At 37.8% G+C, this 21445-nt stretch overlaps 1 protein-coding gene across 13 annotated transcripts in view; it reads right to left on the bottom strand.

The window, feature by feature from the left end:
* The window catches only part of SLC8A1 (solute carrier family 8 member A1), a 374762-nt gene that overhangs the window by 192027 nt on the left and 161290 nt on the right, over positions 1-21445 (bottom strand). The gene's annotated exons all lie outside the window — the stretch shown is intronic.

Here is a 21445-nt window from a genome sequence, read left to right as displayed (position 1 = left end):
GAGACTACTCCCTTCTGATCCCACCCTGCCCCCTCACCAGTCATTCTTTGGGTATTTGAATGTAGTCTTGGCAAGTATTGTAATAATATATATTTTTTCCAGGTTTTCACACCCCTAATTCATTGAAGAACTCTGCTTAAAGGTATGTCAGTGAACAACTAAAGATAAAGATAACCAGCGTGCACAAAGGTAACATAGTTGGGGTAATATATGATGCTGTGAGCCCAGCGACTCTTGAATTCTCAGAATAGCATTTTGTCAGCATTTTGGGAAGTCTTTCACCAAATGCCAATGAGATCCTCTCTTAAATAGTTCTGTCTGAGGCACACACAAGGCTTGTGTATAAGTTCACATTGTGCTCTATTGCTTGTGCCTTAAAATATACCCTTAGTGGTGTGCACCAATGCAAAGATACGATAACAGGAAAGAAAGAAATACATGCCAGAGCTAGAAATAGACAAGTAAATAAAACAACCCCTGTGCTTCATTTTATCGGTCAGACAGAAACACATAATCACTGTGTGAAGTGGAAACTTTCAAGGGAAGAGTCAGGAGGAGGCTCCACAGAGAGGGTGGCTTTGAAGTTTTACCTGGAAAAATGAAAAGGTGTTTGCCAGGCAGATGATTCAGAGGTTATTGATACTGACTTTGAGGTGTGCTTCTGTCCTATCTTTGAATAATGATGGATCTAAAATCAGAATTTGAGCAACATTGATGTGTAATAGCAGTTAAGCCAGACTGCCTGATTCTGTACACCAATTCTTTCACTAAACTACTATGGTCTTGGGATGTTATTTAATTTTCCAGGACGTCAGTTTCCTCATGTGCAAATGGGGGATGGTAATAATACCTAACTTACAGTGATGTCAGGAGGATTAAATGGCACACACATTAAAATGCTTGGTATAGTGTCTGGTACCTGGTAAGCACTCAACAAATGTTAACTATTGTCATCATTATGAACATGATCCTCATCTTACAAATGATCAAATAGAGCTGTAGGGTTTCCATTTCCTAACCTGCAAAAAGTGGTTGATAAAAGTTTTCACTTTCAAGGGTTGCTGTGGGCATGTAGGCAGTTTGAAGCCAGAGCCCTTGGGGGAGACAGGCACACTCTAACATGTTCTCCACACCGCTGGCTGCCCCAGCATCATGGACACATACGCTCTGATTCATGTGCCTGACAGCTACTGAGCCCTGTGAACTTCAACCCAGTTTGGCTCCACTGGTGCTTTCCATATTAGCGCTTCTGACTGTGAGCCATGTTTTATCCTTGTTTTTAAAATTATAGGCTGCCCTTAATGGAAGCACGTAATTTTATTAGCATACGAGTAGGTTTTATTATACTATGGGGTAGAGAACAAGAAGCGGTGTAGCCAGTCTTTCTGCAAGAGAGACAGACGTTCGCTTAGCACTGGACACTCGGAGGTCCTACAGATAATTTTATAGAATTTCCTTTCCTTAATGGGGGGGTGGTTCTTAGGAGCTTCAACAGCCCTATTTAATGACAACCTTCCTAGTGAATGGAGTGAGAAGACAGAATAAAGTTTCTTCACAGGTGAGGGACCTCTGCAAGAAACAAGCCTCCAGAATGCGGTGGTCCTGTGAGACACAGATTACAGGACCCCACCTCCGGAGTTCCTGGTTCAGGATGTCTGGGTTGGGGTCTTGGACTCTACCTTTCTCAAAAGTTCCCCTGGCAAGTAGACAATTCCGAAGAAAGCAGCAGCCACTACGAACTGAACACGATAACAGATTAGGCCAATGCAAGCTTCCTCTGCAGATCTTGCCTGTTAGGATTCTTAAGCGATCCTTCTTACCTCTGCGTCATCTTTCCAAATGGGAATCTTTCTTTCCATCCAGAGCCCTACGTGGCTGCCACCCCAAACTCCTCCCCGCCCCATTTTCTCTTTTCTCTTCATATATTATCCAGTAGTAGTCCAGCATCTCAGAGATGCCAACATCTAATTTCAGTATCATCAGCATAAGAGAAAACAAGCCAGGTGACGGGTCCTTTGGCATCCCTAAAACTCTCTATATCCCACTTACCCTGCCTTCTGTTATCACCACTTGACCCATTCATTTATTTATGCTTCCTTCCACTCAAATATAAGCTTCAAGAGGGAGAGAATTTGCTCATTTTGTTTACTGGCTTGCAGTAGGTATTAAAAACTTTGGTAAAACTGATAACATTTCATTTTAGTAATACAAGTAACATTGAAAATAAATTTCTTGGAATTAAGTCTGTAAGTTATTTTTAAAAGTTCAGCTTCTCTAAAGATACCTTTGGCAGAGACAAGGTTAATTCTTCCTCAACGCAAGTAGAGATACTGTTTTCTAACTTCTCTTGTTGAACTTCTGATATTTACTCCATCACTTCTTAGATTGATGCTCGGCAGTGGCAATAACATAAGCTAACTACAACATGCAATCATATTGGTTTTATGATTCATAGTTTTCTGAGTTAGGGAAAATACCTGTTTGAGTTTAGGCTGGAGTAGAATTCTCACTTGTTAAATCACTGACAAGTCAGGCACTGATAGAAATAAAAAAATTGAAAGCAATTTTTATAGAGAAAACCTATAACAAGAACTCTACACTACCATTGGCTCATTTTGAGTTGCCTCAATAGCCTTTAAAACAAACACATGGCCAGAGGGCAACAATTAAAACACAGAATAGGTAATTATTAAGATGGGAATGTTTATTTAAAATGTTATTCTGCACTGTGCTTTTTTTTAAGGACAAAAATTATTGAAAAATGAAACAAGCTCAATGTTTGTTGAGAACTGTACCAAGGACTGTAATTTGAATATAAAATTCCTCAAATGCTCTAAGTCTTATTACTTTCAGTGGACCCTATTTAAGAGAATGACTTTTATCTGAAAATCATGGCAGCATGTAAGACAGTAAACTGTGATATTTCCTCAATATTTAAAGATTGTACTTTATATTCACTGTACTGGAAAACTGACGCTGGCATTCGCTTCACTCCCCACAGTGGTGTCTGAAATTCTTTGATGTCACTGCTGGGGATACTCAGGGTGTGCTGACCACACAGATGTCCTGGTGAGGTCAGGGCTCAGAAAAGCCTGAGAGCAACAAGAGGACAGACCAAGGTTTGATTAGAAAGGAGAGGCTGAATATGCATCGGTAATAGTGAATGCTATCACATAGAAAACCTAATTATTTTTCTCTCTTTACATCATAAGCAGGCCAAGTAAACTTGCTGGAATGGGGCTAAGTTTGGAAGGGGAAAAGAAACAAATTCATCAAATGATTATCAAATTCTGGCATGCAGCTGAATTTCCTGGACAGGTGATTCAAAATACAAATATCTGAGCTTTATCTCAGGACTACCTAGTCAGAAACTCTCATAAAGGAGGCTGATCTGTATTTTTAAAAACCCATTCCAGGTGATTCTGAGACTCAGCATAGTTTGAGAGGTGTTGGCTTAGAGGTCACACTTACTATCTACCAAGGACTGTACTAAATCATTTCCATGCACTATTTTAGTTAATTTAATACACTTCACCACAGCTCTATGAAGCAAGCATTATTATTATCACCATTTTATACAGAAGGAAACCAAGACTTGATAACTGTCCCAAGGTCACAGGGTCAAGAAGTAAAGAAGCTAGAACCACTTGGCCCCACATGTCACATACTTAACCGTTACACAGAACTGCCTTCCCCCACGTGGAATATAAGGCCCCACAGAAATGGAGACCATCACTGTCTAAGTAAAACATAGAGGTATTTATGAGAACTAGTCCAAAAATAATGCTACTATTGTATCTACTGTGTGTAACCAATTAGGAAAAAGATGTATACTGAGATTTGTCTTCAGGACTTTTGAAGTTATATTAGGAGGGAGCAGACAGGAGCTTAAGTGTTGTGGTATTAAGTGCCTTCTATGCACAGCACTTGGGAAGGTTACTCTTTGGAAGTCTTTTTCTCCTCACCCTTTTGATGGGATATTTGAATGAAAAACTGTTGCCTGGGGTAAAGAATTCCTACAGAAGTTATCATCACTGCAGTTTGAACAATGATTCCATAGATTTGTCCCTACTGTAAAAACACCTGCTGGAAAGCCTTCAGCTTCCAAGAAATTGGATTTGGAAAGGAAAACATGAATGCCCAGATGAGTAGGTAATATAGGTAAACACAATGAGCAGGCCTTTATTTCCTGGCATACTCGTGTTCATAGGGGATTGTGAGAATGGTTTCATTTCACATCAGAGAGAAATCAAAGTGACAAATCATTTTGCAAGGTGCAGGCAATTACAGTGAGAATTTCCAGTTTCCTAAGTGCAACAATTAGCAGACGCTCATGAGCCTCCAGCAGCCCATACCATTTGGAATAAGACACAGCTTGCTCAACATGAACCTGATTTAATTTTGCTTTAGTTCACTGTGCTCAAAGGCAGCTGGACTGAGGGACCCACTGTGCGTCACTTTATGTTGTCAGGCTTTCATTCTTCTCTTTGGTTCTCCTGAGCATGGACCTTTACAGTTGCTATTCAGTTAATTCTTGGAACTTCCTTTGTTACCTGTCTGTTCCAGCTTTGGTACTATTGATCACTCCCTGGGCCATATGTTCTTTATAGGAGATATTCAATACATGTTTCCTGAACAAACAATTAAATTAATGAAAGAATGCATGCCTCACTAAGCAGCCCATGCCATATCCCATGTGTGAGCAATTCTGCCTGCCATAAATATCCTCATTTGAGGCAGAAACTCCATTCAGCCTTCCTTTATTGGCCATGATTCTGCCTTTCTGGAGCTACAAACAAGTCCTCCAACAGGCAAATCCCTTAATATCTGAAAGAAGTTACTATGAGCCCCCGAGTCCTAATTCCTCTTTCACATATTATCAGTTGTTTCTTTTATAACATGATTTCTAGAAATTTTGCAATTTTGATCTCCTTTCTTTGGAGAGAGTTTGTCCATGTCCCTATTAAAAAATGGCATTAAAAACAGCACAGTATTCCTGATGTGAGCTGAACATGACAGTTTCCTTCAAATCTTTAACATTCTGCTTCTCAACCCTCCTGCCCCTCCAAAAATAGTATGTTTTATCAACATACATTTCAAGAGTTTGAGTTATTTTAGATGAGGAATGGCTTACTATGAACTGAAATTTCTCATTAGGTTTCCTAAATGCTGTACTTTAAAAACATAGGAAATAAACACTATTTTTTGAACACCCAACATGTGCAATGTACTATGAGTTGCACTTAACACACATGAAGATAAATGGTGTAACAGGACAAAAAGTGTAGTCTCAGGATATAAGAAGAACTTTATTATTCACCTTCAATACGTTGATGTTTTGATGTCTGAGCAAATAGAAAGGATTCAATCAATATTTTCTTGTGTAAGTTCAGAGTTTCTCCATCTGTTTTGTGGAAATTATGGTACCTCCCTTGTAAATATGTTGCAAGGTTACAGGATGTAGATGCCGAGGACAGAGCCAAGCATAGAGTTGGGACTCCACAAACTTTAGAATCTGTTGTCATTGTAGTAATCATCGTCATTACTACAACCACCATCATCTAAGTCACAGCCTGTAGAGTTGCAGGTATTTTTTAATTTTTAACTTCAGTGTCACATCATACGTTTGTATATATACATATATATTCTGTTTATTCCAGAAAAAAACTGAATAATTACTCTGTCATTCCACACAAACTTAGTAAACATCCAATGTCTTCATTAAAATTCTTGGCTAAAATACTGGCCAGTGTGAAAAGGACTCAACCTTATCCTCCAATATTACTTGATTCCCCAAACCATTAGAGCCCACAGCACTTCTGTACTTAGTTGGCTGGTCTACCTTCCCTGAGATTAACTGATGGCTTTCTAAATATGTAGTGCTTTCTTAGACTTTTCCTGAAAATATAATCTGCTTTCATGTATGTGTCAAGCTATAGATAACTGTAAACAAATCCACACCAAACTATAATTTGATGTTAAAAAAAGAAAAAGAATGTCAACCTCAGAAATTTATTAAATACAGCAGTCTCCCCCTTATCCTTGGGGGGTATGTTCCAAGACCCCCAGTGGACACCTGAGTCTTACATATGTTTTTTCCTATACATACTTTCTTATGATAAAGTTTAATTTGTAAATTAGGCACAGAGGGAGATCAACAACAGTAACTGATAAAAAAATAGAATTATTATAATAATACACTGTAATAAAAGTTCCATGAATGTGATCTCTCTCTCTCTCAAAATATCTTATTGCACTATACCCACCCTTCTGGTGATGATGTGAGATGACAAAATGCCCCCCGATGAGAGGAAGTGAGGTGAATGATGCAGGCACTGTGACACAGTGTTGGGCTGCTATTGCCCTGACTGCAGGAGGACCACCTGCTTCCAGACCATGTTTTACTGGGGGTAACTGAAATCACCGAAGGTGGAACCGAGGATAAAGGGGGGTCTGCTGTAACAAGGAAATTGCTTTCAGATGACCAGTGTTAGTTCTCTTTAAACTCTTTAACATTTCCTTTTTGAATCACTGTGATGTGTGTCTCACTGCTAAGAAGAGTGAAGAATGGCTTAATCTTAAATGGATCATGTAACATAGAAGATCACACTTAAAAAGGACACTTTCCTCCAAATGCAATAATATTCTTTAAATTTGATCTTTTAAGAGTCTTCTCAAAAGAGCATTTGATGAACTAATGAAAATGCATTAAAATCAAACACAGCTGATCTCTTCCCTATGCCCTCGGAACATTCTATCAGTCACTGCTCAGAACAAAATTAGCCAATTTGGCTGTTAGTTATCAACAGTTTTTATCCTTTTACTCTAATAGCCTGTTCCCCTGGATTTCCCACTCTAATCATGCAGGTGGAGGGACTGTGAGTGAGAAAGAGCCATGCAAACCAAAGGCGAAAGGCTGCACAGTTCCTAGTTTGAGAGTTGGAAACCCTGTGTTATATTTGGCTCCATATGTTTTTCAAGGTCATATATCTGTTTATATTCTGCTGTCTCTATTTCCTGATCTACAAATTAAATGGGATATGAAACTTGATCTTTTTCAAAGTCTCATTATATCTCTTTTTGTCATATAAGTCCAACAGCTGGATTTTTCCCTTTCAAATAATTACCTTAACATTGCACAGAAAACATCTGTTAAGAAATGTTAATTGATTTTTCAGATATTTTGGTGTATGGTTTGCATAAGTCAAGTACATAAGATATTCGTGACCACCATGATCATTCACATCAGTTCTAACTGGGATTCTGTTCATCAGAAAAGTAATTGCGCCTCAAGATCGATATGCTCAACTCGTCGGTAATCTGAAAATAGACCAGAAGGCTCTCGCTAAAGCATGGGGTCTATGGGTTATCGTCCATGTCGTGAAATGTCAAGTATTTCCTACTCATTTAATCAATTTACAAGTATTTATTAAGCTTCCACTGTCTGCATCAACTAGGGATTCCTGTCACTCACTAGTCCCTTTTGGATTTGCTGCTGAATCTCTAAGAAAATGGAGAGGCTCATGATGTCTGCCACAAGAGTTGATGTAACATTATTTCATAAAATTCACAAATTCTTTAAGAAAACAATAAATCAACTTGTCTGACGTTACACTCTTCAATGAATGGAATTTTACATACTGTATAATCTTACAAATAATTATATGCTATAATACTATATAAATATGTATACATTCTCAATCCTTACAACAACCCTTTGTGGTAGGTTTAATAATCCATATTTAAAGATAAATTGATACATATTGAACATTGCTCAAGGAGTCATATTCTATTCTGTTGCTACTAAAATTTTAGTCCAAGAGCTTTTATAATTTAAAACTCAATTGATTAAATAACAGTTAAAATTAACTAATGAAAGATAATTTCAAAAGTTATTGACAGAAGAAGCAGTATTTTCAGAAATATTCTTATTTCTTTGTAGAGCAACGTCACATAGGCAACTATGATGCTTTCTTTCTCAAGAGCTTCTAGTATCTTTATCATAAACAAACTACAAAGCTGAATGATCATTTTTCTTGAAAAGCTATAAAGATTGACATTCATAGCATAGTGTCTACTGATAAATAATCATCCTGATTTTTATCAGTGTTTCCTTTTAAGGACTTGAAATACGAAAAGAAGGAATTTAAGACTTTATTTGACTCCCATAAGAAATTTCTGCCAATAAAAAGCTCAAAGGTTTTGCAAACAGAATTTTCATTTTTGAATTTCAAATTATTTCTTCACTACTTAAAAAAAAAGGCTCATTTCCTTAGCTAAAAATAACTTTGAGTGATGAATTGACTTGACATAAAACAAGTCTAGATTTCTGGCTTACTTGCCTATCATAATCTTCTTTTTAAAATCCCCAATTCTGTTAACACCCCTTCCATAAATATCTGTATGGCAAATTCAAGTACCAGGAAACAGCATAATGCAAAATTAACAGAGTGGCATTAAAAAGGAGCATATGACCAAAACAGCTGCAACTTATTGATGATTTGTCCCCCTGCCCAGTTTCTGGAGGGGAAATACAACAACAAACAAACTCTCCTACCCAAGCAGCTTCTGGGAGTGTTTGACTAGACTCTAAATGCATTGCAGACACTTAGAAGTATTCCAAATTGCATAAGTGATCTGAAATGGTGTCAGAAAGTTAGATGTCTTATCAAGGTGCTTATTTAATCTTTGAATCTTGAATGGAAAATTAGAAGGGAGGTGATTCTAGTTTCAGGAGTTAATTTCTGTAAAGATTTATTAGAATAAAAAGAAGTCTGTAAAAATATTGTGCTCATTTCCATGCATACCTGACTTATAAAAGTATTATAATTTATATTCCAAACTGGGACACTTGGTGAGTAAAAGAGGCACTATTAATAATCACAACACCTGTAAACCAAGATTGTCTCATTAAAACTGGGACATAAAGTCACCCTGTTTATAAATAAACTGATTAAAAAGAGATAGAGATATCCTAACAGAAATCCACAGGGTTGAAATGTGATAAGCTTAAAAGAATTAGTAAAGAGCTTTTAACTTTTAAGCAGATGCTGAATTAAAAGTAAAGAAGTGGCATTAATAGATACTGTTAAGTGAGAAGATAATAAAGGCATACATTGTCAAAGAGGGGAAATATTCAGAAAATTCACGGACTGGGAATGAGAGTTGCATCTGGTTTTGAACAGACTACTATAAAATGAGGTTCAAAGTCAAGAAGAGGCTCTAATCTACATAGCAGGATTATTTTAACTTCCTGTTGTATACTTAAATAGGACCCCACACTCGATTTCATTTTCTTCTAACTCTGGAGAAGTGTTCTTTCTTATCATTACAAGGGGAAATGTCACAAATCCCTGTTCTAAATACGACACAAAATGCAGTAGCTCATTCATTAATTAACAATGTAAGGTTCTCGCCTCCACAAAGTGGCCATTTTGTTTCTTTCTCTTCTCTCTCTCACTCACTCTCCATTTGCCACCCACCCTCCCTTTCTTTTTCTCTTTCCTTCAATTAGAAGCACAGAGGTCTCAGATCGTAAGTTTATCAGGGACATATTACTTTTGATTACTCACAGAGGCTGTATCTCGCCAAGTTCTTAGTTTAATTGGAAATAATCAGACGACTGTGTCCTGTGATGAAAGCATGTCCACAGCATCTTCTGACACTGAAGTCATTTTCAGCTGGGTGTTGACTCCATCCCACCTTCTGCTGAGTGAGGACAGAACGGCTACCCAGTTGATGTGGGAAAGAGGTGGCCCAGGCCCACAGTTTATGCCACAATTTTTAGCCCCTGCTTACATCCGTTCTGTAACTCCCTCCAGGTCCTGACCTGTGCTGTGGGTTCTTCCCGTGCCATACTTCAACACCCTTTCTTTTTTCCCTGGAAATCCCTACTACATCTCTTCCCACTCTTCCCTTAAATAATGACCTTATTTATTTATTTAAAGGCCAGCTTTCTCCCTATAAACTCTGTAGAGAAAAACTGTAATTTCTTTTGTAGAGAAAATAACTTGTATTTTCTGTTTTATAATCAGAAAAAAGCTGACAATTTATTCATGAGGCTCCAGGTTGATGCTTGATGATTTAAAGAAAACACAACTCTGCCCCTTCTAGTAAGTGCAATGAAAAAACGACCTGTCAAGGTAGGTCAGGAAGGGAATGTCTTTTGAGAAGAGGACTCTTGGGCCCCTGGAACCTGGGAGGAGCCCTAATCTAGCCCAGAAATGATGATTTTCCCTTTTTAATCAGTAGTACAGATTAATAATTTGGCTAATGGTATGCCTGAGAAACACTAGGCATAATAACCACTTTCTCTAGAAATCCATTAATCCACTTATGAGCAATTCAAGTATATAAGAAGGTTGTACCTATGTAATATTTCCTTATTCTATAACATATAAAATATATATATACATCATAAGATTGCCATTTAAAAAAATCTTGACTTCATTTCCTTTCCAATCCAGTCTTGAAACCTGAATCAAGAGATGTTTGACCCATTGTCATAAAAAAATGAACACCTCTTCACTTTGATATATTCTCTACATTTCACTGTCCTTTACAGATTAACTAGAATGAGTAAAAAGGTAAAATGCACATTAACGTCTGTGCCAGGGCACTCCGCTGGGGCCTGCACGATGTCAGGAAGCATGGTTGCCTTCTTCAGTAGTCCAGCAGAGAAAGTCTGCACTGCCCAGGGCCAAGTCACAAACAGGTGGGATGCACTCCCTGCTAGCATTGGGATGGAGGGTCATTTGTTCTGGATTCTCCAGGCAGGCCTCGGTAGCAGAGAGACAGAACCCACTCATTCGCCCAGCCTGCCCACACGCAGAGCTGGGGACCTTGACGTGGTGAAGGTAGAGGTGCCTGGAGAGTGTTCCCTGCGGCCACGGCGCCTCTCCCCCTGCCTACCATCGGGATTCCGTTCACCCGCGATGCTGTACTTGTCTCGGCCGCGGACGCTGAGTCGCCCACCTCTGGTACAGTACACTCTATGATTCGGGAGAGCAGGTATCTTTCCTGCCAAGACCACCTCAGCATATTGATTAGAGGAAAGATCAAAAACGGTCACGGCTTTTGAAAATAGAGTGCTTCTCTCTTTGAAAGGCTCCACTGAGCAGCAGAGATGAAAAAAGGTGAGGAAAAAGAACACCAGAGAGAGGCAGACACATTTACCTTAGAGTTGAAAGTCCTTCATCTCTGCCCTTTGTCTTTTCTTGCCTCTTCCTATTAGTTTTACATCCCACTGATTTGCTTCCTCCCCTCTTGGATTTCTACGCTTTTAACTCTCCTCTTACTTTTTCTTTCTCTTTTAACCTTAGAACTGCCAACAGTTAAAAGATGAGATGGACTTGATACTGGGGGGAGTCTGGTAACCATAATGTTGCTCATGTAATTGTACATTAATGATACCAAAAAAAAAACAACCTGAACCTGATCTAAAAAAAAAGAAAGACAAGATGGGTCCCCTTGTGCAAAAGCTATGAGCTGAAATAAACAGGTCATATGATCACTGGTGATGACTACCACGGCCCACCAATGGACCCTGACAACCTGGTAAACTTGTGTATTTAAAGAGGGCACCTTTTAGCCACTTCCAGAAGGGCCTGTACTTCAAGTGTCGCCTTAATCAAACCTATTTGATCTATTTGAATTAACAATGTGAGCTTAAAGACGACTGTGGAAACAAGTGAAGGATCCTAACCAGGGTGCAGGGGCATTGATCCCAAGTCCTTGGCTCATAAATAGAAAATGGCCCAAGGAACCTTCCAAGTTCACTGCCCTGGTCCTTCATAGAAAACAAAACATTGCTTTTATGTAAGCAGAATTATAACAACAATATAATATTACAGCAAATTTTAAAAGGAATGAAACCACTTGCAATCCTACCACTCATTCTAAAACTTATTTTAATCTATACTCTTCCAGTTTTTTTTATATACACATTTTATACGTTTGAAACCAAAGTGCACAAATAATTCTGTTCTGCTTTTTAAAAAAATTATGATCACATTTCTAAGTTGGTAACTAATCTTCATAGTTTGTAAAAGTGTGATTCCACAGAATGCAACATTTATACAATTCACATAAACATTCCATTATTATAATAATGGAACTTGAAACTGTTTTGAACAGAACTCTGGTATGTTTCTACACATAACATTTTCACATTTCATATTATTCTTGTACAATATAGTCACAGAAGAGGGATTGATGAACAGAGAGAACCATTTTATGATAGCTAATACATCTTACCAAATTTCACGTCATAGGTTTTTGAAAAAAAAGTTTCGAGTACTTTGTTCACACAAAGCATTTTGTCAGACTTTGAGGCAGAAATGATTGAGTTTAAAATGCAGTCTTTGCCCTGAAAATCACACAGTCCAGTTAGGCTTTGGAAGTAAGACTCAACATGTGTGAAAAGAGAACCAACTACATCAACTACAGGGAGTCAGAGGAAAAGGCCATCTTCAGCAGGCTGGAGAGTCACACTGTTAACTGAATCATAATCATTTGTGGGTTTGGATGTGTTGAGCAGGGAGACAATCCAGGCGGGTAAGTAGTGTGATGAGAAAGGAAGTTAAGTAATCCAACGAATTCCCTGCAATTCAAAAGCACCATGAGAGTAAATTTAACTCGTTAAGCTGATCCACATGGATTGCAAACTCCCCAAGGGTAGTTCCATTACTAGTAACAGCTGTTCACCTTGTCCTTTAAACTCTCTTCCCTTGTTACATTGGATGTGATGCTATAGATAGAGGATTACCTCCTCTGCCTCTAAACAGTCCTTCTTTCTTTCAACTTCTTCCTCCAGCAACCCCTCTGAATAAGGCATTTCTCAAAGCTCCCTCCTAGTCATTTTTTTCTTTGTATTCTTTCTGCAGGTAATGTCACTGATCTGCTGGCTCTAGCCTTTACTTCTTCTCCTAATCCCCCAATTTCTATTTCCAGCTCTCAATTCTCCTTTTTGGTCTGATACATGCATTTCCACCTGCTACTGACAGCATTTGAAATCCCAAAATCCAAGACTGAACTCTCTCTGTGTTCCCCAGATCACTGGAAAGCATCACAGCTCAGAAGCACACCGTCTTTGATGTCTTTTTCATCCTCACCGTTCACGTTCAATCAAGTTTCCAAATTTGGCCCTGGCTTCACAGTGAATCCCATTTCCCTCCTGTTGCAGGCCATCAAAATCTCTCACCTAGACTATTGTGAGGATTCCTCTCTGATCTTCTTGCCTCTAGCCTCATTCCCTTCAATCTATGCTCCACACCATTATCAGGTACTTTCAGGAAGCATAGACTAGATTATATCCATTTGTTTACCCAAGGACTTCTGATAGATTTAGTCAGCTGGTGGGGTCAAATCCAAATACATTAATGTGTCTCCACTGGACCTTTATGATTTAGACCCACTCTACTTTTCTAATTTCATCTCACGCAACTGCTCACACACACACACACACACACACAGACTATTTAAAATCTGCTAAAAATAGATATGAACTTTCACCCAGTTGGACCTTTTCTTCTGCAGTTTCCTTTGAATTGAATACTCTCACATGCTCTGGTCTACTGAAATCTTGTATGACCTTTAGGTCCAACCAAATCTTATTACTTCCAAAAGGCTTTCCAGAGCTCTGTCTCCTCAATTTGAACTCCTGTATTCAAGCTTCCTATATTCTACAGCACAGAGTATTCATTTTATATTTCTGTCTGCATAATAAGAATGTTCCCTTTCTGAAGGCAAAGTTAAGAAATTCATTAAAGTGTGTTTAAAATTTTTAATCTCTCTGGCCAAAGGCTGAGCTTCCTCCTGCTACTTGATAAATAGCTACTAGAAGATCACCAGCTAAACCTAAAAGCCTTCAAGAAGTTCAATAGCATCCTTATCCAGCAGGTGTGGAGAGGAAGAGGCGAAGGAAGGAGAACAGGCCCTGAGAAGTTACCAATAATTTTTCTCCCCAATCAGCCGTATGACAAAGATTCAAAACAGGGCCCCAAACTCTAGTCACTTGTCCTGCTGAGTTCTTTAGCAAGAAAGTGGCATTGCAAATTCAAGTTCTTATGCTTGGCTCTTTTATCACCAAAGTCACTGTTTAAGTCTCAGGTGAGAGATTTAAGTTCCGAAGACTCCCAGGTGGCAAGTGTTCCCCAACCCCTTACCATTCCCTGAGATGCTGAAGGGTGTCCTGGAACCCTCTGGGGTGTCCTGGTCTTCAGATAAATCTAAGGTAGGGTAAGTAGGGGAGGGAGAGGAAGGCAATTTGCAATCAACACTCTAGCTTTATCATTTACCCTGGGAAAGTACTGAGCTAATAAAAAGGAGGAGGAGGGGAAGCCAAGTTATTTAAAGAGCAGGAGCTAAAACATCAGAAACATAAACCAAAGTTTCGGAGTAAAAATAGTGTGGAGCATAGGTCTTTATTTTTTCAAGTAGATGCCGTATCTTAAGAAAACTGGATTTTAAGTGGTATTTCTGAATGGACCATACAATGCTGTTTATTAGAACTGAGGGTTATTCCCAAGACCTATTTCTGACTTCCTGGGTTCATGACATTAGGTGGCACTGTATTTTTTTCCATTTGCGTAGTAGAGGCAGGATAATGATAGTATCTGCTTTTGCCTGAAGTGAGACTGGTAAAAGAAACACATTAAAATGATGAGGATAAATGGTCATGTCTCATCAAGATCAGTCCACCCTGTTGCTCTTCAGGCTAAATTCCCATGGAATTTCATTTTACTTGTTCATAAATTACACAAATTGTTGGGTTAAATGTATAAAAAGAATAACCAGTGAATAAGAAAGGCAATCTCTAAAGTTGACCACATTTAATAAACTAAATTAAAATAGAAAACTAGAAGATAAAAGAGAGGCTCCTGATGTTTTCCCTGAATTAACAAATTAGCCAGTTATTCCAAACTGTTATATGCACACCAATAAATTACAATCCCAAGGACAGAAGATTGTCTGTACACAAAATGCCTCATATTCTTTGTCTATTGCTTGCATTTGCAAAGGGGAATACCAAAATAGTCATCATCTCACCAATTACTAGCTCAGGAAAGAAAAAAAAAACATAGTCCCTTTTTCTGCATTGACTATTAAGTAATTGACTGGTCACGATTCAGTAAATTAAGGCATTCTGGACAAGTGGCAGATTTCACTAATTTGGAATCTAATGAAGACACTTGTTAGGTATAGGCCTTTAACTATAGATAAGTATCTGATCTAATCCTATCAAGTTACCTGCAAATTAGAGCCACATACAAAATGGAATGGATACAACTGGCTCAAGATAATCATAAATTATTTCTTTTTCCAAGTGTAGCAAAGTGCTTATTAGGTAGTTGGGAGCAATATATGTGCAGGCTAGGAGCCCTAGCTTTGTAGGTCCCACAGACAAGGGATCAAATCATGACTTTGCCAAGCACTTACTGGCTCTGTGATTTCAGGAAATTTACCTAACCACTTTATACCTCAGTTTCCTCTCTCAGAACATGAGGGTGTAATATGAGGCTGTTGTAAAAATTAACTGAGGGAATGCCAAATTTCATCCTAAGCTTAGTATCTGATACATGACAGAACTCACCTAAGTATGGCTTATTATTATTAGTGAGGCTGAAAAATTGAACAGTCTAGGCAGTGCTTCTAACTTTATATTCTACAGGAAATTCATGCAATAATCCAGTTCAAACATATACGCACACAATGAAAATACTTCCCCCGGTGCCCAACTATGCTTCGCATTTCTCTGATTCACTTCCATGGCCCATTTTGAGGCATATACAACCCTCTAGCAAAGAATTCCCAGGAGAATCAGAAAATGTGCTATATATTAATGGAATTTCATGTGAGTTATCTCCATTGAATGGAACAGGCTTTGTATACAACCTTATCAATTGTTTTCCTTTGTGATGGTTTTTCTAAATAGAGATTTACTGAAGGATTTCTGTAGTGACTTGGCAACACTATAAGCATTTTATTTCTAAATCTTTTTATGCCTTTCTAAAGGTCATGGGCTGGGTCTATAATTCTCTATGCAGCACCACATACAATTGGCTACTTAGGAAATGCTTTTTGAGGTGGTGAAGAGCTCTGTTTTTCATTAAATGGCTTTGAACTTCGGCACTGCAAGTCTTGACTCTGGATTTACCCTTCACTTTACCACATAATTCAATTCAAACAGCAAAGTGACTATACTCTCTCCGGTACATGTAGTGGAGGGTAGGGTTGCCCTCTGTGCCTTCTTATGTAGCTTTATCAGGCCAGTCCATTTTAATGAAGGGATTCCACTCTAACCTAAATTCCTTATTCTGACCCTTCTCTTAACTTTATACTTCAGCACTGTGTTGGTGATGCTTAGGGGTAAAAAACAGCAGCGAGTCAAAAATGGGTTAGGAACATAATTCTTTACCATGCTGCAAGAAAGAATAGAGTTGGCTTAAATCCAAAGGTCAAATATATACAGGCTTTCTTATGGGAAAGGAATGTCAAACCTGCCTAAAAGCCTTCTGAAATGAGTTTTTAATCCCAGACTACCCAAATTAACCATCCAGCTGAATCATTCTGATATTTCTGTGAGTAGAAGTTAGATTGATTAGCTTTTCCAAGATTATCTATTATCAGATAAACAGAGAAATATGTTTTACATAAATGCTTTTGATGAAAATGGCATGGTGGAGCACAAGTTTAAACGATGCCCTCTGGGACTGCCCAAGGTTTTTCATAAACAGAAAAAGCAAATAAGCCACATGAATTACTTTTCGACATAAGGCGATACACAAGCTGAAACATATGCACAGCCTTCTTTCCTCACTCTTCTAAGTGCTTCAAAATTATGTTCGAATTTTAAGGCATCCAATTGGATTAAAGGTTGGCTAAATAGGATGATAAATTATAAAAATAAAATAAAAATAAAGAATTTTGAACAAAAATGCTTGTTGCACTCCCTCAAAAGTCTCTTTCATTCCAAAATCTGTTCATCAGAATGGTTATGCAAACAGCATCCTGGAGAAGAATCTCAAGTGTATTTTATTGAATGTTAAGTAATTAATTCAGGCAGGCCTTTCACTGAGTTTATTCCACTTTGTGACAGAAAGCATAAATTTTTCTATCATCCTTATTTTCTTAGTAATATGAAAAAGGATGAATAAAACAATTTTTATTTTTCATGCCTCTTTAATAGTATCATCTTAGCATATAATCAATTGTCCCCTATAAACTGGAATCAATAATTGCATTATAAATATATCTATGTGCATAATAATGATACTCCATTTTATTGTGCCATCATATATCTACAACATATATACAACACAAACATATATATCACAGAATTTTAGAATTAGTTAAGAGGAGCTTTAGAGATTCTCTAGCTGCCTTATTTTAGAAGTATAACAAAATGAGGTTCAAAGAGGTTAGTCATTTCCTGAGAAAAACTTTCATTTGAGCCCTCCCACACCCACCCTGAGTTCTAGTCCTGGAAGAAAGTGAAACTTTCATGTACTGAATATTGTATGATGCTTTCATGCCTTTAGCCCATTCTAACACACTCAACAATTTAATATATGTATCGTCATTTCCATTTTATATATAGATATCTTAAGTGTATTATAAGGTCACAGTGACAATGACAGTCAGATGTGCATATTTTAAAAATAATACTAGAAAATGAAATTCATGAATACAATTTAGGGTAGAATAAACAATATATATGCACTGGCATTCTTAAAAGTTTACTCTATTGGTACCAGTAACAAAAACATTCTCTGTGATTCTGCTATGGAGAAAGAAGGGTAACTTCTGCAACACATTGAAAGGGCAGGAAAATGTCCTAAAAAACATTTCTATTCCAACCATACATATGAATGAATAACTGAAGTTGAGGGTTATAATGATGAAATTCTCAAACCACTGATCAAATCATTTCCTATTTTCAGGCAGGTAACATCATAATAGCAAAGAGAAAAGAAATCTAATTTGTGTTTGGGCCAAAGTAAATGTAATAAGAAAGAAGCTGAAACAGTTCTTCAGTCATTCAGGTTTCCCATTCTGATCCCCAACCTGCTGGAGTTATGCGGTGGAGAGACACTTTATGCCATCCTGCCAGTATCCTGTTCTCTTCCCTGTCTTCCAAAGGCCTCCAGTAAAAATTGCTCATCTCCTATAGCCAAACAGCCATAAACCCAAAGACCCTGTTCACACCAACTCACGGATGTCAACCTCTAGGGGGGCACCAGCACTCCCCTTTTGTAAACAGCCATATTCTGAATCCAAATGAGTTTCCAGGTGAGAGAGAGAGATAGATTAATATAAATGTACAGATTACATATTCATCCTCCTGCAGGTGGCTTTCATTCCTATTATCTTAGGAATTTATATGTTATAAAGACAAAATAAATAGACATATGCCCAGAAAGTTTAGCAACGTGTTCATGTACTTTTCTCATTGTCTAAAATTTCAACACATAAATAACCAATGGAAGCACTAACATCTACCATATATTTGATTTCTTTCAAATTCAGATATAGCTTCATCTGAAAAACACAGTCCCCATAATTAAGCAAAAGTGGTTGGTCTATAACTGTGATTAAATTTACATTTGTGTTGTCAGGTTAAATCTGTGAAGAATACTGTCTATAAAAAGGAAAATATGATAGGAATGGCTGACAATAAACTAACCTCTTTTAAGAAATATGAGCCTAACTTCCTTGCCATTAGTTGTATTTTTTTTAATCATGCAAATAATACAAACATATCTTCTCTCCAAACTTAGAAGTGTTGGCAACCCTAAAAGAAAAATAGGAATAATTATTTTCTGTGGATCCCAGGGCCAGCCTAGGGATAGCCCTTTGGTACAAACTACATGGCTCACAGAATGTAATTTGAAATAAGGTGGATCCTTTTCTCAACAGGAAATGAATGTGTTTTGAGGCTCTGTCATTTTCATCATGAGCTGGCTCTGTGTGAATATAGGTTCTTTGGGACTCTGAGCTTATTGGTATAAGTAGAGTGGGTCAATGGAAAAAAGTCAAGGAAGAGATAAATGAATGAAGTTTGGAAAACACTACTAGTTAGTATATGAACCCAGTACTAGAGAATGAGTGGGGAGAAAGGAAAGGTTCCACAGAGGACTAATGGAGCCACATCTTGAAAAAAGATGGGATTTATAAGCCAGAGAAGACAGGGCAGTATATTTCCCTATGATGTCATGCCATGGTTACAAACTAAATCTCTTCCCATGGTTGAGGGCGAATGGCTGCCCCCTGGGACCACTTTGGATGGAACCTCAAAGACACGTGCACATCTCTGAGATTGCAACAATTACACTGCGTTGTAATTACGTGTTTACCCATGCCCTCCACTTGAAGGCAGGGGACATATCATACTGTACCAGTGTCTGACAGATTTTATACAGTCAAATGACTAAGGAAATCAGTGAATGATTGAGGATTTAACCAAGACAGCAAAGCATTGCAGGAGCTATTCTTTCCAACAGTTTGTATTGATGTCCACTCAAATAGATCAGAATACCCCAGATAACAGACGGTGAGTTCTGAATACCCTGCTGAGGTCTAAACTAGTCCGGACGCTTCTTCAGAGTTCCAGATAAATCTTGTTTAACCAACCTTCTCTGAAAAATAACTTCACGTCCCTTAGGGAGGTTATCTAAACTGACCCTTTCCACTGGGACTCTGCCAGCTACTGGTGGAAGGCTCCATTTCTGGAGATGCTATCATAGATATGGGTTGCTAGGTTCATTCTGGTTCACCACCAAAACAGGCACAAACCTCTGAATTCTGCCACCATGTTCCATTTTAGGATACCTTAGCATTTTAATTCCTGCCTCCTTTTTTAAATAAAAAAATAAAGTTCATGGAAAGATTATGGACTTCTGTGTTAGAGCTCTGAGTTTGAATCTTAGCTCTGCCACTTTCTGTTTGACCCTGGGTGAATTAACTCCCTGAGCCTCAGTTTCTGTAACCTGGAAAATAGAGTTAATAGTACTTACTTTACAGGGGGCTGTGAGTGTCAAATATGATACATCTGACACAGTGCACCAAAGAGGTATTCAATAAAGAGTGGCCTTAAAGATGCCTGAGAAAACATGAGAAAAATTTTGTGCACTTTTGTAATGCACAAAAGCCAACAAACTTTTCTCAAGATGGCTGGCAATAAAGCAAATGTCATTGCTTCTATTTAAATATAAACATGGTAATTGTGTTAGCTACTTAATTAATGCACTGCACATATTTTCCAGCTGCTGTATATCTTCAAAAATGTGAGATAGATTTTCTTTTCCTTTTATTTTAAGAATGCAGGGAAAAGGAAATAGATTCACTGTCTCAAGTAGTATTTTGAAATTTATACCTGAATTGTAATATTTTGCTAGGAGTGATTTTCCAGGAAAGAATGTATCATCATAAAGAGTGATACTGCTTTGTACATATTGTAATCTGCTCCAGGGAGCTGATTCATATCCATTCTTAGTGAGACAGCATCTGATAGTTTTTCCACAAGACAGAAGCCTTAGAGGATTTACAATAGGAGAAACAGGACTATCCTGCCTGTAAGCAAAATCAGGATGCACATGAAACTAATTCTGGCACCTACTAAGCTATAAAAATGAACAAATAAACAATAGCAGGTATGTGTGTGAATGCCAGTTTTCCATAAACCGGATAATATGAAATGAACACCCACTCTTCCGAGAACACTGAACCTGTTAAATGAAGACTACTTTGGGATGGAATGCAACACGAGTCAAAACTCCTGGCCCACAAACCATGCTCTCTGATTCTATTATTGCCCTGTAAACTTCCTCACATGGCATCAGACCCTACTGAATGCACTCAATAAAGACATGTGAATGGTTATTGAGAAGCAAAATTAGCAAGACTGTAAGTATATTTCCATCAATTAAGTCACAATAAAACAAATTTCTATCAAAAAAATTAGTGACGATTCTTAGTTTGAAATCAGACTTTGGAGGTCTTCAGTAATAGGATTTTTCTGCTTTTTAAAACTTCTCAATAGGTGCTGAAAACTGTACTTTCTACACTACAGAAATCCAATCATATGCTGAGTTAACTACATATAGCCACAGTGTAAAATATTTGAAAACAATATGCTATACATTAAAAATACAAGTAAATCTAAATATAAAAATAATTGAAATGATAAACAGGAATTAAAATTTAAGTTACACATTCACACATGATCTTTTGGAAGAACTAACTCTAAGCCAGAGCCAATGAACTTTCCTGGGAAGCTAAATGTTGGCCTCAGATAATGGGCTGCATTTGTGACCCCAAGAAAAAGAAAATAAGATACCCCATAACACAGATCACAGATACACAGAATCTGTCCAAATTTCAGGCACCAATGATGGCATTGATATTAGTATGATATTAGTGAACAAATGCCACTATTGTCTCCAGG

The sequence above is a fragment of the Manis javanica genome, chromosome 1 (genome assembly GCF_040802235.1).
Source record: "Manis javanica isolate MJ-LG chromosome 1, MJ_LKY, whole genome shotgun sequence".
NCBI lineage: Eukaryota > Metazoa > Chordata > Mammalia > Pholidota > Manidae > Manis > Manis javanica.
The sequence above is the reverse complement of the archived record's forward strand: the minus strand, read 5'-3'. Positions and strand labels throughout refer to the sequence as shown.